This window comes from Haemaphysalis longicornis, unplaced genomic scaffold (genome assembly GCF_048455015.1).
Source record: "Haemaphysalis longicornis isolate Haplotype H1 unplaced genomic scaffold, Haemaphysalis longicornis Haplotype H1 scaffold_18, whole genome shotgun sequence".
In the NCBI taxonomy this organism is placed as follows: Eukaryota; Metazoa; Arthropoda; class Arachnida; order Ixodida; family Ixodidae; genus Haemaphysalis; species Haemaphysalis longicornis.
In genome coordinates, this window is record NW_027526282.1 from 7,388,943 (window position 1) to 7,404,717 (window position 15,775).

Genomic DNA, 15,775 nt, shown 5'->3' on the forward strand with positions numbered 1-15,775 from the left:
ATGCACGTCCATATGAGGCTTTTCGTGCTTTTCGGCTGGCTTTCCGGCTGGATTTCAGCGTGCTTTTCGGCTGGCTTTCGGAGGCTTTTCGGCTGGCGCTTGGGAAAGGTGACAAGCCAACAATTGTGCAAGCTCTGGAAGGCGAACATTAGACAACGCTTGGCAATGTATGCTGCCATGATAATGCCTATGGGTGGACCCCACGCTATTTTCATGCACATTTTTGGCTAATGGCCAGTCCTTATGACCAATGCCTATTTAATGAGTTGCCTCGCTGCCCGAATTCTGCTTTATACATCCCATTATACAGAAAATTATTTAACGAGTGTGCATTATTTTTATTTAATCTGCACTCTTTAAATAATTTTGTGTACAATGTCATGTACAATAAACAGGCACAATAAACAAACTGCATCAACTTTGCAAAGCAATTACGTGACTTGCCAAAAACAATTGAACAACACAACACATCGGGTCTTTTGCGTAGATTTTTTTATTATGCTCATCAAATTTACAACGAGAAACATGGCTTAACAATGGCAAGAATACGAACACAAACACGTAAGCAAACACAAACACAATTGTGGAGGACAATAAAAAAAGCGCTGCTCATGACGCGCGAACCGATTATGCTTCATTTGACTGCTTGAGATGCCTATAAAACAGAAGCATTCAAGTAAATGAAAGCAAGACCCTCCTCCCAGGTAATTCGCCGACCTGTAAAGACCACAATATTTGTTGAATAGCACTGTTGTAGAATAGCCCAGCTTGGAAGACTTGCCTCTGCTGCATCCGCCACTTGTCCACAATAAACACTTTTACGTCGTAGCGCCTGTAGTAAGTAAAAAAAAAATAATTCACTATAATGCTAAATGCACGCTGCTAACTAAATACAGCATCTAGCATCAGCCTTAAAGGAGGCATAAAGACAAAACACACGTTTCTGTTATTCGAAAGATTTCGTGTTTTATAGAGCGCTTGTCCGAATGCAAACGATGCTTTATTCACTAAGAAAATAATTAATTTAGGTTAAAATTTTTATTATCCCGCTAAATCAGGCGTTCTCGTGATCTGCAATGACATCACATTGCTTTGTTTACCGTTAGTGAACCTAGATGGCGCCACCACACCGCGGCAAGCCGTTTTTTGCCTCTGGTATGTTTGTGAACGTATTTGTACCTGGCTTGTTTTGTTCATGGAAACAATCGTTTCATAAAACATGGTGCTCGCTCGACAAATACGGTCGCGTAAGACATCGTCTCTTGCGTCAATCGGCCAGTGTCGTCTGAAACAACCCCAAAGCCCCGCAGTCCAGTGCAGCTAAACCAAGTATAGTGCCCGCAGTACCAACAGAAGTACGCATCGGTACTTCTATGTTTACGTGTGCTTTCGTAACTTCCACTGTTTGTCCCACCATTCTTCTGGCTTTAAAAAGAATGTGCGCTAAATATAAGCGCAAATAGCTCGTTCGGCAAGCTTATAAGCTCTGCCGAATTTGCGTTTGCTTTTGCCACCCTCCGCCAATCGCAGAGCTGTCTGGTATGACATCATAGGTTCTGTTGCGGGAAATGAGCTAGTGGGTCGCATGGCCATTCCCTTTTTTCCTAACTATGTAGCTTATTTGAGCGAAGTTTACGTTAAAAGTGGTGTTAGAATGATTCTAATGAGGCAATCTTTTGAATGAACCAAACTTGTGTTTTCTCTTCATGGCTCCCTTAACACATGTACGTGTGAAAATATTCAACCTAAACTTCTAGCTCGTTAACACTCGCTCTGAAACATGAAACGTACTGCACTATTCATTTTTCGATACTGCGTTTTACGGTAGCAGTTACTTGGCTCGTTCTTGAGAAAACAGTCCGGACTTTCACCCAAAATGGGCTGCACTCTTATTGCAGTCGCGCAAGGTAATATGAAAAAAGTCCAATAGACAAAGCAACACGCCAGCGTTTCCGTGAAATTTTGTTGTGGCTACTGTAGCCACATTAACAATTAACAGTTGCTGAAATGTCGTGCCGTCAACGTTTTATTAGCGTAAGATTTTTCTAAAAACACGTGTCAGAGACTACAAGGCAAAGCACTGCACACTGGGTTCGGAACGCACGAATGTTCACGTTTTTTTTTTTTTTTTGGATAACTATGCCATCTTGGGGGTAGAAGAGAAACATTGTGACCTTTGAATGCTTTATATTTTAAGGGGTAACCAAATAAAGCGACAATTAAAGCGACGCTACAAACCTAACTGTTATTAAACTGGTTACTGTGTGGCTGTCGCCGTCGCTCACCTCTGCCTCGTCAGACGCACCGGATGCCAACGGAACCGACGGAAAAGCCCAGCGGTAATGTAATTACTTTGTCGCTCGACAATATCTTTACGTTGCTCAAGAAAAAAAATGAAACGAAAGCTTCATTTATAGTTAGAGTTTAATGAAGCAAGCTGTGCCCCATCCGCACTATACTGCGCATGCGCGTCTCTTCAGCCTCGTCAGCGTTTGAGCTGACGTCAGCGCAGTCCACTATAAAAATACATAGTTAGGCAGCGCCCGGTTTTGATCCCACGACTCTCTGGCCGCAACGAGAGGTACGTGGCGCTCTTCCCACTTCGCTCCAAAAACAGAGACGGGAGCATGTACTACGAACGCGCCTTATGTCATTCACTCATCCAAACTACGTCAAGACGCTACTTATACAACGAAGGTACGCGAAGGCACGTCAACGGAAACGACGAACTGAAAACTTTAGAGGAGGACGTTGAATTTCCTGCGGGAAAGCTGTGGAGGGAAGCGCCACGCGCCTTGCAGCTCAACCAGAGAAGAGGACGAAGAGGGCGGGCAGCGGGGTAGGAGCGTGAGCACGCAATAAAGCATGCAAGACGAGCACGAGGAGGGGTTAGATCAGGTAACGCGGGTGTCGGTCTCTTCGCTGTCTCTGCATTTCTCTACATTTCTCTGTCTCTACATGGGGGGTTCACACTACGTTCCCATTCGTGCTCCGATAAATGAAACAACATAACGGCTACACAATGGAACCTACACGGAACCCCCATGATGCTTCGCATCCTCCTCATGGTTCCCCGCGGGAAGATGGTGTAATTTTTTCGTCCTTTGGTTGGTTCGGCACCGTTGTGGCTAAGATTTGACGTCTCTCGGCGCTCGGTTTGGCGGGACATTAAGCTTGGCTTTGGGTATCGCACGCCTCCCTTGTCCCGACTTTCGCGGGGACTCTCCGATGGCTTCGCTGGATTCGTGTTCCTCGCGGCCGTTTTCTTATCGCGACCGCTTGGCTGCCGCAGAGGCCTCACAGCTGGCTTCCACCCCCATTATGTCGGGCTTGAAGTCGTCGTCCTCGCAGGAGACGCCGCGGCGCGTTCAACACAGTCCGCGTTCTCACTGCCACTCACGATGACTTCAGACTGGCACGGCACCGTTTCATGCGTCTCGCTGCCGACATCCTTCGGAAGATCCTCGTTGTCTTGCGTCGGCTGGCCGCTTTCGCCGTTCCCGCTGTCGCCTACTGCTTTGTTGATTTCCTCCGCTTCCGCCTCGTCCATCGTCAGCTCGGAGAAATCCGAGCTGAACGGCCTCGTTGCGGCGACGGCAGAGGTCTTGACGCGGAGTTGCGCTTCGTGTCCGAAGCGGCGGCAGACGCTACACCGCGGGACGCGGCAGTCTCGCCTGATGTGCCCGATCTGCTCACAACGTAGACACTGCGGCGGCCTACCTGGGACCGCGACGAGGGCTCGGGCTCGGTTTCCTGCGATGCGCATCTGCTGCGGGATGTCTTCGGCTGCTACGCCCGCCTTGAGCTGCAGCGACATGACGCGTGTCATGGTGCACTGGGCGTCGCACCCCTGCACGCGCCACTTCTCCCTTGTGAGATCGGTCACCCGGCCGTAGGGTTGGAACGCATTCTTGATTTCTTCGTCTAGCACATTGTGCAGCACCCAATGCAACTTGACACGAATGTCCCGATTGCACGGGTCAATCATGAGGCATTTTTGTCCTTTCACCTTTATCTCCTGAGTGGCGACAATCTTCTCCGCAGCTTCGGCGTTGTTAAACGTCGCAGCCCATACATGGTTCATCTGGCAGGGACCAAGCGCTACAACGCTGCCGAAAACATTCGGTTGCTGTAGCGCGTCTCGTAAGTCTTCAACGCGGTATGGCCGACGCATAGGCGGAGTGGCGAAGGGACCGCGTTTCATAGCGCGCATAACGTTGAGGGGACTGCGTAAGCCGGTACCAGTCGATGACGATGTTGGCGTACTTGTAAAGCGGCGTGGACTCTGTGTTTGAGCCAAGCGTGGATGTTGCTTCGCCGGAGAACGGCACACCGGTTATATGCGCAGCGCGCCCGAAGGAGAGGAAACCGCGGAAGAGAGAGTACTGCACATGCGCCGGCCCCAGCACGTCTGCCGCGGCTATGACGCAACGTGCCGCGGCTATGACGCAACACAATCCAACACAATCCACTTTAATCCAATCCAATCCAAACCCAATTCAATGCAATCCAATCCTACCCAAGCCAAGCCAATCCAAGCCAATCCAATCGAATCCAATCCAATGCTGGCCCGCTGAAGCCGCTCTTTCAGAGCACGCGGCATCACACGTCCGTTCACAAGCGGTGGCCGGAAGTAGAGTCCACTGCGCTACCGAGGCGGATGTTAGGAGCAGCGTTCCACTCTTCTTTGTCCTGGTACCTCTCGAGCGACTGCCTTTGTGCAGTGGCCGCGGGAAATAGCGCGATGTCGTTGGTACACGTCATTGACGGCCTTGCATAACTGAACTTATTGATTTCAGCTATAGTTGCCAACGTACGAAGTTGTTTTCCGAGCACACAAGCAACGCCGCCTGTATAAACATTGCCCGACGCGTCGCGCGCTTTTCAATGGGAAGGGTAGGGACGCTTAGTTCAGGCACTCATCCGCTATGTGGCGCGCGCCGGCGGACATCTCGCATTTACGTTACTGCTCGCGAGTCGCGAACGCTGCACCCACTTCTACGACGTGTGTCTGTCAGCTTGCCTGTTGGGTTTCAAGAGCCGTTTCGCTCACATCTTAGCCGCGACGGGGCGCTAGTTCCGGGGCGCACTGGGCATCTCGTCCAACGTGTCGCTTGCTTCATACTTGCTTCATTTTTCGAAAGATAACTGACGGAGGCGGAACTAAAATAGTCTAAGAAAATATTAATTGTCGGGTAGACAAATAGCGAACCGAAAAACAATATCTTCGGGTGGTGTAGCCATTATTTTACTGATATTTTTCCCTCTGGAGGATTTAGGGAAGAAAAATTACGCCCATCTTCCCGCGAGGGGAACCCTGATGTGATGCGACGCATCGGGGGGTTCAATTGGCGTTTGCATTGGTTGATTATGGTCGTAACGTTGCCTTGAGCGTTTGGGGTGACGCTGGTATTGGATTGCGTCAATCCACTCGCTAACTCGCTGAAGGGACCGTCGCTTCCATCACGTCTTCATCGGAAGAATCAAGCCAAGCACGAAGTCATCAATCGAAGTCACGCGGAGTCGAACGAGAGCGAGCGCTGACTGAACCGCCGCAACGCGCTACCCGCTTTATATTCACAGCGCCTGAAGGAGAGGAGACAGCGGAGGAGAGTCACGCATGCGCGCACTTGCGCGACGGAAGCGGAGCGAAGCGAGCGAGGCGCGCGCACGCAGCTGTTGTTTATGATAATGAGACGGGGTGAGAGCGTTGCGCACAGCTGTCGGAGAGAAGAGCGGAGGAGAGTCGCGCATGCGCAGGTGGCGTGCGGACGCCGCCGACACCGACGCAGTAGGGACATGCCTCAGAGCAAGAGATGCGTCGCATCTAAAAATTGCGTGCACATTTTTTTTTCAGGCGTTCACTTCTACCGTTATTTTCTAAAAAATATCACGTGCTTGTAAATTTCAGAAGATTACAGAAAACAAAACGATAACCAGCTGAGGGGTCCGCCACACTGTCCGGGCACTTCTACAGTACAGTCCTCAATTTTAAAAGTGCGTACCGAAGCGGAGTGCGAACAGCAAGGACAAAAATTTACACCTACCTCCCCTCGCGGGAACCCCTGTGCAGATGCGACGCATAGGCGGAGCGGCGAAGGGAACGCGTTTTATAGCGCTCATAACGTTGAGGGGACTGCGTAAGCTGGTCCCAGTCGATGACGACGTTGGCGTACTTGTAAAGCGGCGTGGACTCTAGGTGTTTGAGCCAAGCGTGGATGTTGCTTCGCCGGAGAACGGCACACCGGTTGTATGCGCAGCGCGCCCGAAGGAGAGGAAACCGCGGAAGAGAGAGTACTGCACATGCGCCGGCCCCAGCGTGTCTGCCGCGGCTATGACGCAACGTGCCGCGGCTATGACGCAACGCAATCCAACACAATCCACTTTAATCCAATCCAATCCAAATCCAATCCAACCGAATCCAAGCCAAGCCAATCCAATCCAATCAGATCAAATCCAATCCAATGCCCCTCGCGAGAGAGTGTTCGTTATCGGAGAGGAGAGGGGGTGAGCGGCGGAGAGCGGCGGAGAGCGCAGCTCGCGCGGCGAGGAGAATGGCAGAGGGGTGGACAACGCCGACGACAACAACGACGACGACGCCGGAGGGACAAGGCGAGTGAATCAGATGCTCTGCATCTAAAAACTCCCACCTCCCCTCGCGGGAACCCCTGTGTAGATGCGACGCATAGGCGGAGTGGCGAAGGGAACGCGTTTTATAGCGCGCATAACGTTGAGGGTACTGCGTAAGCTGGTCCCAGTCGATGACGACGTTGGCGTACTTGTAAAGCGGCGTGGACTCTAGGTGTTTGAGCCAAGCGTGGATGTTGCTTCGCCGGAGAACGGCACACCGGTTATATGCGCAGCGCGCCCGAAGGAGAGGAAACCGCGGAAGAGAGAGTACTGCACATGCGCCGGCCCCAGCGCGTCTGCCGCGGCTATGACGCAACACAATCCAACACAATCCACTTTAATCCAATCCAATCTAAATCCAATCCAACCGAATACAAGCCAAGCCAAGCCAATCCAATCCAATCCAATCCAATCCCATCCAAAGCCCCTCGCGAGAGAGTGTTCGTTATCGGAGAGGAGAGGGGGTGAGCGGCGGAGAGCGGCGGAGAGCGCAGCTCGCGCGGCGAGGAGAATGGCAGAGGGGTGGACAACGCCGACGACAACAACGACGACGACGCCGGAGGGACAAGGCGAGTGAATCAGATGCTCTGCATCTAAAACAAGGCCGAAATGCGGAGGGTACAGAGGGGAATGCCCCACTCAGAAAATTTCGGGGCCCGTGATCCATGTAGATAAGCGCGCAAAGCCGGCATCAGCCTGCGGCAGCACAAAAGATTTTGCTCCGAGGAAAAGGCGGTTTTATCAGCGACAGACCAAGACAGACAGGCCAGAGACAAGACAGACAGGCATGGTGAAAAAGAAGGTGTAGGAGCACCGCCTGGGGAACGCTAAACAAACTTTAAGCTATTTTGCATAGTTTCCGATAAGCGGCGCTGGCCGGCGTACATGAAAGCACGCAGGAAGGCTACGGAGCGGGAAGGGTAGGAGAGAGCAACAGGAGAGCGGCTGTTTGGCCATTTTTCGCTCATGCGTTAGGCAATGATTATACAGGCGGCGTTGACACAAGTGAGCAGCATAGCACACAAAAAGAAAGCTCCGCCTGCCCCGGGTGACGATCGAACTCACGACCTTCAGATTATGAGACTGACGCGCTGCCTACTGCGCTACCGAGGCGGATGTGAGAAGCAGCGTTCCACTCGTCCTTGTCCTGTTACCTCTCGAGCGACTGCCTTGGTGCAGTGTTCGCAGGAAATAGCGCGATGTCATTGATAGAGGCCATTGACGGCCTCGCACAACTGAACCTATTGATTTCAGCTATAGTTGCCAACGTACGAAGTCGTTTTCCGAGCACACAAGTGAGCAGCATAGCACAAAAAAAGAAAGCTCCGCCTGCCCCGGGTGAGGATCGAACTCACGACCTTCAGATTATGAGACTGACGCGCTGCCTACAGCGCTACCGAGGCGGGTGTTCCGAGCAGCGTTCCACTAATCTATGTCCCTTTACCTCTGGGGCGACGGTCTGTGCAGCAGTCGCGGGCAATGTTCATTACTGCGCCTACTGAATAACCGCCATATTTTTGGTAGCCAGTACTGAAAAAAATTACTATGCGTTGGTCATTGCCTTATTATATTCACGTTTCTTCAGTGTCGGCAGTTTGCTGCATTGCTTTTTTTTTTTTTTATGGGCGCAGTTGTTGATGCTTGAGTTCCACCCATGTCTGGTGTTCGAAATCGGCGGAGCAAAGTAGACAGGTGGAAAATGCTTAAAGGGACAGACAACCGATTTTTGTCGCGTATATGTTCTCTAGCTCATATGAAAGCCAGCGTGTTATATAGCCCGGTAACCACAAGCAATTTCTAAACAGATCGGCGGAAATAATTTTAATTTGGCAGCAAACTTTCTGAAACCGGAAGGGTGGCGGTTCGTAGTGTCGAAACTTGGCACTACAATATGTGTCCCTGTCACGTGACCTGCAAACCTAGCAGCTACTGTAACTGCTGAAACGTTTATTTACGTATTGAAAACCTTTTAACACAAGTATTTATGCAAGGTTAAATTGTGTATGTATTTATAAACATTATTTTGAAAATTCCAAAGACACGCCGCCCGCCGCCGCTGGGTTGCTCTAAGTGTGGGTAACTGATCCACCATGCCCAGAATCAACGGTAGCGTTCAGTAAACAGACCCAGTGAAGGCGCTTTGACGATTCTGCCTGAGGCATAGGCGTTTCTTCTGCCAAAATATTTGATTTCAGTTTCCAAATACGCCAACGGCAGCTTAATAATAATAAAAAAAAAAACGTCGCACCCGGGGAGAATCGAACTTCCCGCCTCCACAACGTGAAGCCAGATTCTACCTATCGTCTATCCCAACAGATGGCGCATTCGTGCCCAATAGACCGTTGCGTTAAAAAACACATAGCGGAACAGGAAAGCCTGCGATTCAAACTTTTTTTAGCTGGGGACAAGTTTTTGAATATCGTTTTTTATTTCGCATACAGACAAAAGTATGTTGCCGGGCTGCTCTATGTCATGGTTGCCAGCATCATTTTTGGGAGGGACACATACGCATCGCAGATCCAAAAAATTCGATTTAAAAAGTTCTAGGGCGTTATCAGCAAAACCGTTTCTCGTCAAGGTGCTTTAAGTGATGCCCTTTCATTTGGGATAGAGAATATATGCTCGACAAAAATCGGTTGTCTGTCCCTTTAACCAGAAAGTGAGAGTGGAAGTGGCGAGGGGGTAAGGAGCCGACGAGCAGGTGTGGGATGTCCGCGAAAAACCATGTATCAATCCTTTGAATGACGACGATGGTTGTACGCGAAGCTTTCTCGTCATGCATTCTTTGGTTCTCCAATCCCATACTGCGAGTATGTGCTCCTCTGGATGTACGCACCACCTTTCTAGAACACCTGCCGCAAATCTCGGGTGTGCCCTCTGTAAGCCTAACGTTTGGATTTGTGGTGCACAGCGCGAATCGGTACCGGCTCCTTGGCGCTCGCTTCGACCATGTCGGAATGGAGCGGTCGAATAGAAAAATCCAGCGTTAACATCCCCCTCGCGAGGGGCACGATCAAATGCAGAGCATTTCCGCTCTTCTCTTCCAGCGTAGACATTGTCGATGAAGTCGATGGTGAAACGTGCCGTGAACCCCCTGCCGCGGCTATGACGCAACGTGGAGCGGCTATGACGCAACGTGGCGCGGCTATGACGCAACACAATCCAACACAATCCACTTTAATCCAATCCAATCCAAATCCAAACCAATCCAAGCCCAGCCAATCGAATCCAATCCAATGCAGACCGACGGGGAGCGATGCGGACTACGACTACGGACGTCAACGCGGGTGACATCGTGAGTTACTGAAATGCTCTGCATTTAAAAGAGGTTTCATAACGCCAGGGACCCAGGTTTCATTCTGGCCACGGGAAGCGTTTTTTCTCTCACTTCATCCACGATCATACACCATCCTTGCCAGGGAAAGTTCGCTTTCCTTCACGGCGTATTACCGTACAACGGCATCGATGAGGACATTAAAGCTTCGCTCTAAAAATGCTTCCCGTGGTCGCGTTATGACACCGTCTGCCCGACTGGGCTATCATCGCAATCGAGGCGTTCATCATTTCTTTTTGAGTTCCTAGGGCGGGCGTTGGGTTTGGTTTTTGGCTGAGGAAGAAGAAAATAACTTTACGTTGACAAGGATCCCCTAGTCCGGAGCTCCCGGGATGGCTGACCGTGCCTTCTCTGCGCGATCAATGAGTGTCCTTTGTATTTCCGCGCTAGAGCCCGCCAACCTCCTTTCCCATTAAGTTGAAGTGAACAGATGTTCGGGTGAGGAGGCGCGCGTCGGAGATTGGCTGCTGCGTCTAGTGACGGCGTTAGCTCTGACGTGCAGGCGTTCTTCTAGTTGAGAGAGACGGCGTGCGCTCCGCGGAAGCAGTGTCCGATCGACCGATAAAGTGGGCATACCTAGGAAAATCCAAGTTAAAGCTAGTGACGACCACCAGCTCCGCTGTTGTCTCAGTCTTTTAAATGCGAATGCATTTATTAGCCGGGGGTTGTCTTGCTCCGTTGGCCGGCGTGCGCCTGCATTCCTCCAGCGCGAGCGCACGTGAGCGCACGCCTCGTAGTTCTGCCTTCGTCGTCGTCGTCGTCGTAAATGCGAATGCATTTCTTAGTCGGGGGTTCACACAATGCAACGTGAGCATTACGCCTCTCCCTGGCGGTGACGTCACTGCAGTTGCTTCCACGTCATCATCATCGGTTGGAGAAGAAGAAGAAGACAAGTCTGCGAAGCGAAGAGCGCGTAATGCCGAACGCGTTACGCGCTCGGGAAGAGTGGCGAGTGGCTGGTCGAGTACATGCAGACCAGGCACTCTATGCATTGTCTCTCTGCCGGCTTCGACACGTGCCCCACTACCATTCACGGGAGTTGCATTGATCTGGTCTTTACGCGAAACTGTGACGCGCGTACGCTTCTCAAAGACCCTTTGACCGTGCACTTTAGCGATCACAAGGCAGTGATTGTGGCCGTCAGGTACAACGATAACACAAACAGGTGCTGATGAATAAATGATTACGTTCACACTCTCGTCATTAATTACGCCATTACTCGCAACACACTCATCGGTGCACCCAATGCATTCGCATTTCTGCACGATTCCCTTGGGGGAGGTGCGGGGGAATTTTTTTGCATCTCAATCAGGGTTGCGAGGTTGGGCTATAAATAGCCAAATGCAAAATTGGGCAGCTCAATTTTCTGACTGGTGGGAAAAACTGTTGGCTGTGTTACGAATGGGCCAGCGCCGCAGTACTTCCCCGCATCACTCCTCGGCTGTGCGGCGAAGCCACTCGTGCGCCTTCGCAAACAGGCGCAATCATGTCGGTGGCAAGTTGCGACAAAGCCGCGTCAGACGCTTTGCTCTCGGCAAAACTTCGGCGGCTGGCGGCGTGGCTCGTCTCCACGCTCTTCAAGGACACAGAGGCCCCGTCGATCGCAACGCAGTCCTCCTCTCTCCCCTCTCTCGGACTCAACGTGCCCGAGGCTATGAACGGCTTACGAACTCTGGAAAGAGTGTTGTGCGTGTTCCAGCCTGTTGCGTTTGACCGTTATCGCTTTTGGGTATAAATAGAGCTGCCCAAGCGTTGTAAACCATTCCTGTTAGAGCAGCGAATCGATGTTGTCGCTCTGCTCGAGTCCTGTATTGTAACCTCGCCCGTCGGGGCATTGTTCTTTGGCTTCGGCTCACCTATGAAGTAAACAGTTACGGTAGCCTACGGCTTCTGGATTTCTTCACGGCTGCAACAGCGGCTGGCCGCTCGCATCATACACGCTACCACTCGTATGTCGGAGGCCACGGAGCTCGGATCGGGTGCCCCCGCCCGGTCGCAACAGCTGTCTATTTGGCTGTCCTTTGGCTATTCTGCACCCTTGCTTGAGAAATCACAAAGATTTGGACATTATTACGCTTCCACCAAAATAGACTGATGACGACGATGATGATGACGTACACAACCCGCCACTTTTAATAGCTCGCAAAAAAAAAAAAAGTGAACTAATGAGTCACTCCGCTGAGCAGAACGCCATAGTACAGCGAACGGCGATGACAGACGCCAACATTAATAAGGTGTAGGTTTGGGCGAGTTGGTGTTCCATGATACACCTCAGTCACTGTGCAAAAAGACGAAGGCCGCAGAAGGATACACGACACAATATGCGCAACTTGTAACTAGCTGTATTAGGAAAATGTTACGCTTATATAAGAACAGCGCGACACCGAGAATTACACACACAGAGTTAACCTTACCCTTTGCCTTACGAATACGGCACAGCGCACTTTTATGCCGCGCTACTCATAAGTATTCTTACGTTGGAGAACATTGTGCACGTAAAATTTGGACTAGCGATAAATGGTAGATCTTGCAAAGAACTCACAGCACTAGATATCTCTTTTTGGCGCGCTTCAATAAAGCCGAAATGTGCACCAGTGGAGCTGTTTGAACTCCAGATGAGTGGCGTGTGCCTATATTGCTTGCTATAATTTCGCAAATAAATACTACATCTCGCAGCAGACATCTGAAAGAAAAAGAAAAGAAAATTACGTTTCAAATATGTTTGTGAAGCATCCTTGTTTGGCTTTTTATAAATCTAAATTAGGCTACTTTTGGACTATACGATGCAAAATTTTCGGTGGGTCACTCTGCATGCGAGCCCCTGGTATCCTTGGTCTCAAGTGCGAAGGTGATTGATTTTTTTTTTTTTTCTGCACCAGGGCAGTGTCTGTCAATCCCTTGCAACTTGCGTCATGCAGCACCGCAATCACAGTAGCTGTACGGTGGTGCACCCTTTACAGGGGCATCGCGCAACGTTGCGTCGCTTTGCCGGAAGCCTCAATACAAAAATGAACGCATTTGAAGCCCTGTTTGAAGAGCCCATTTACGCTTTGTGCAGAACAGAACGTGTAGGACCACTGAGGAAACGCTCCTATGACGTATGGAGCCTAAATGAGCTTTGTTATCTTTGATTGATTGATTGATTGATTGATTGATTGATTGATTGATTGATTGATTGATTGATTGATTGATTGATTGATTGATTGATTGATTGATTGATTGATTGATTGATTGATTGATTGATTGGCGGGGAGGGGGGGGGTTAACGCGCCGACGCTACACACGCGATGAGGCAGACCGTAGAGGAGGGCTCCGGTTTAATTTTGACCACCTGGGGACCTTCAGTGTGCGCCGAAATCTCGAACACACGGGCGTTTTCACTTTTCGCCTCAATCAGAGCTTTGTTATCTTTACTTATACCCTCCTATTTCTTTCCCAGGCATACTTTCCGACCGACGCTTCTTTTCGCGAGAGGGTACATGGGCCTGCAATCTAGCACGCCGCCAGCTCCCTCTACAGAGCCGGCTCAATCGCACCCGAATACTGCTTACTGACTCCAAGCCTCCGGGCCTGCCTAGCCGTGCTGCGCCACAACTTGCACCCAGTGCTAATCAAGATGCATTTTACGTCGACGGCGGCAGGGTTTCAGGCAGCCTGGCCACCACAGCAGTCGTGGACCATGGCATGCAGTTTTATCAGGCCTGCCACCACTACGTCACTAAGAGGCCCCCGTCAACGCTCGCTAAGGTCAAAGCGATTTCCGACGCATAGACAACTATACGACTGCTTGGGCCACAGCAATCAGAACTTGTCTCGATTTCCACGTACTTAGCCAAGTACCTATCTAGGTAACTCTTGGCTTGAGAGTGAAGATTACTGGACCCCGATGACGTCCACTTCTGGGCTGCAACAGGCGGTCGCGGCGACGTGCATACCTCCCACGACGCAAGCACTGTCTTTACTCCCCGAAGACTCAAACTTGGTCACCAATAAAGACCTTCGGTGGTCCACGCGTGCACTTATTCCACCGTGTGGATCAAACCTCCCCGGTTGGCGAGGGGGTGGCGCTACGGAGCTGTGGGTGACGGCTGGTGGCGTCACCCACATCTGGTCCCCGGATCAACGGGCACCTTTGGCCCTACTCGCCCATACAGCTTCACATCGCTATAGACTGCAGACATCCGCCATCATCTGTGGACCGGCCATGGTCTGAATCGCTCCTGCCATCGGCCGTTAAAGGAGCCATGAAGACAAAATACAAGTTGGGTTTATTAGAAAGACTGCTTAGTCTCGATAACAATGATACCAATATCATCGCAATCTTCGAACAAATAACGGAGATATTAAAGAAAACGTGTGAAGCAGTCGCGACCCCCTAGCCCATTTCCCGCAACTTTTCTATGACGTCACGGAACCTTGTTTGTGTGATTGGCGGCCGACTAACTGACCTGTCGCGACGACACATGACTGGAGGTCTGTAATGGGGCCCCTAGTTCCATTTGACCGCATCAAGTGAATGCTAACGCGCAGTTAACGCACTGAAAATTATGATTTATTGTTGGCCCGTGTGACGTCATTCTTGCTCATAACACGTCACTGTGGCGCAAAATTTGAAAGTTTTTAAATACTTCTTGCGTTTTTTTCGTTAAAAAAACATCTTTTGGGGCTGTAATGGAGCTGAGTGAGATACTGAATTCTAGTTCTTTCAAATTACACGAAGTTGTATTTTCTCTTCATGGCTCCTTTAAACAGTGCGTGACCGTACTCAGGCCGGCCTCTCTACTACGAACGCTGGCTCTTTGGGCCACATCACCGCAGCCTCCCAGACTTCGTTGCTAAAACGACTTGTTCCAGTAATTTAACCGTACTCGCCTCCACCGTACTTAGCTGCAGAGCAAACTTTCGAGAAAAAAAAAACATATACTGCTGCTATCACAGTACCACGTTATGTACAGGTGCCCTAAAAAGTAAACGTAGCACGGCTTCGAGAAATTGGAATAATTTCCACTTTATGAGGCTGCAGTGCCAGCATAAGTAGAATATGCGTGGCCCGGTTTTATTTAAGAATGGCTGTCTTGAAGTCACTTAGAGGTTTCTGGCTAGGCACATGGCGGAGAAATTATCTCAAAATCTCCAAACCGTGCTCCGCGTTTGCTTTTGGGAGAACCTATACTTCTTACATGGCGCATTTCCTTACCAGGGAGTCCTTCCCTTGCTTGGAAACAGAGGGCGCCGAAGGAGGAGGACACGCGTCAAATCCGCCGAGAACTGGGATCAAACTGCCGGCTCCCCAAGACGGCCGGGAATTCTATCCTCTTGACGATTCTCTGTTGACATTTGTTTCAGATTTTTCTTTCTCTAGCGCAATCGACCCAATCGCACTGAGCAAGAACGTATAGGAAGGAGGCGAAACAGCCCGTGGCGGCGGGCACGTGCTAGTGACCAGATGATGTCACAATGCGAACCAACGAGGACTACAAACCGTCGTAGCTGTGATGGCAGCGGAGAGGGTAGCAGCACCTGATGAAGCGACCTTTTCCCTCCCGTCTTGTTCTTACTCCATGCCCAGTTGTCTTGACTTGGCTGAATACGGAGCACGGACACCTCGCCCGACTTAATTGTTACGGCTTTTTCGTTTGCACTGTGACAACCGACAGCACATTCTCTGCAAAAAGCATCGCCCGCTTGGAAGGGGAATTGCGTGGACTCTAACAAGCTTCCCTGCCACCCCTGAGACTAATCCGAGCCGCTGCAGTGGCGTCGCCTTCACCACGTAGGGAAAGGCGACACGTAACGTAGACGTCCCATTCA

General features: G+C 50.6%; 2 non-coding genes across 2 annotated transcripts; both read right to left on the reverse strand.

The window, feature by feature from the left end:
* Window positions 1–7,670: 7,670 nt before the first annotated feature.
* Window positions 7,671–7,743, reverse strand: Trnam-cau (transfer RNA methionine (anticodon CAU)). The gene has a single exon. It is a non-coding gene; the product is annotated as a tRNA-Met (tRNA).
* Window positions 7,744–7,960: 217 nt separating this feature from the next.
* On the reverse strand, window positions 7,961–8,033 carry Trnam-cau (transfer RNA methionine (anticodon CAU)). Its single transcript has one exon. It is a non-coding gene; the product is annotated as a tRNA-Met (tRNA).
* Between the last annotated feature and the right edge of the window lie 7,742 nt (window positions 8,034–15,775).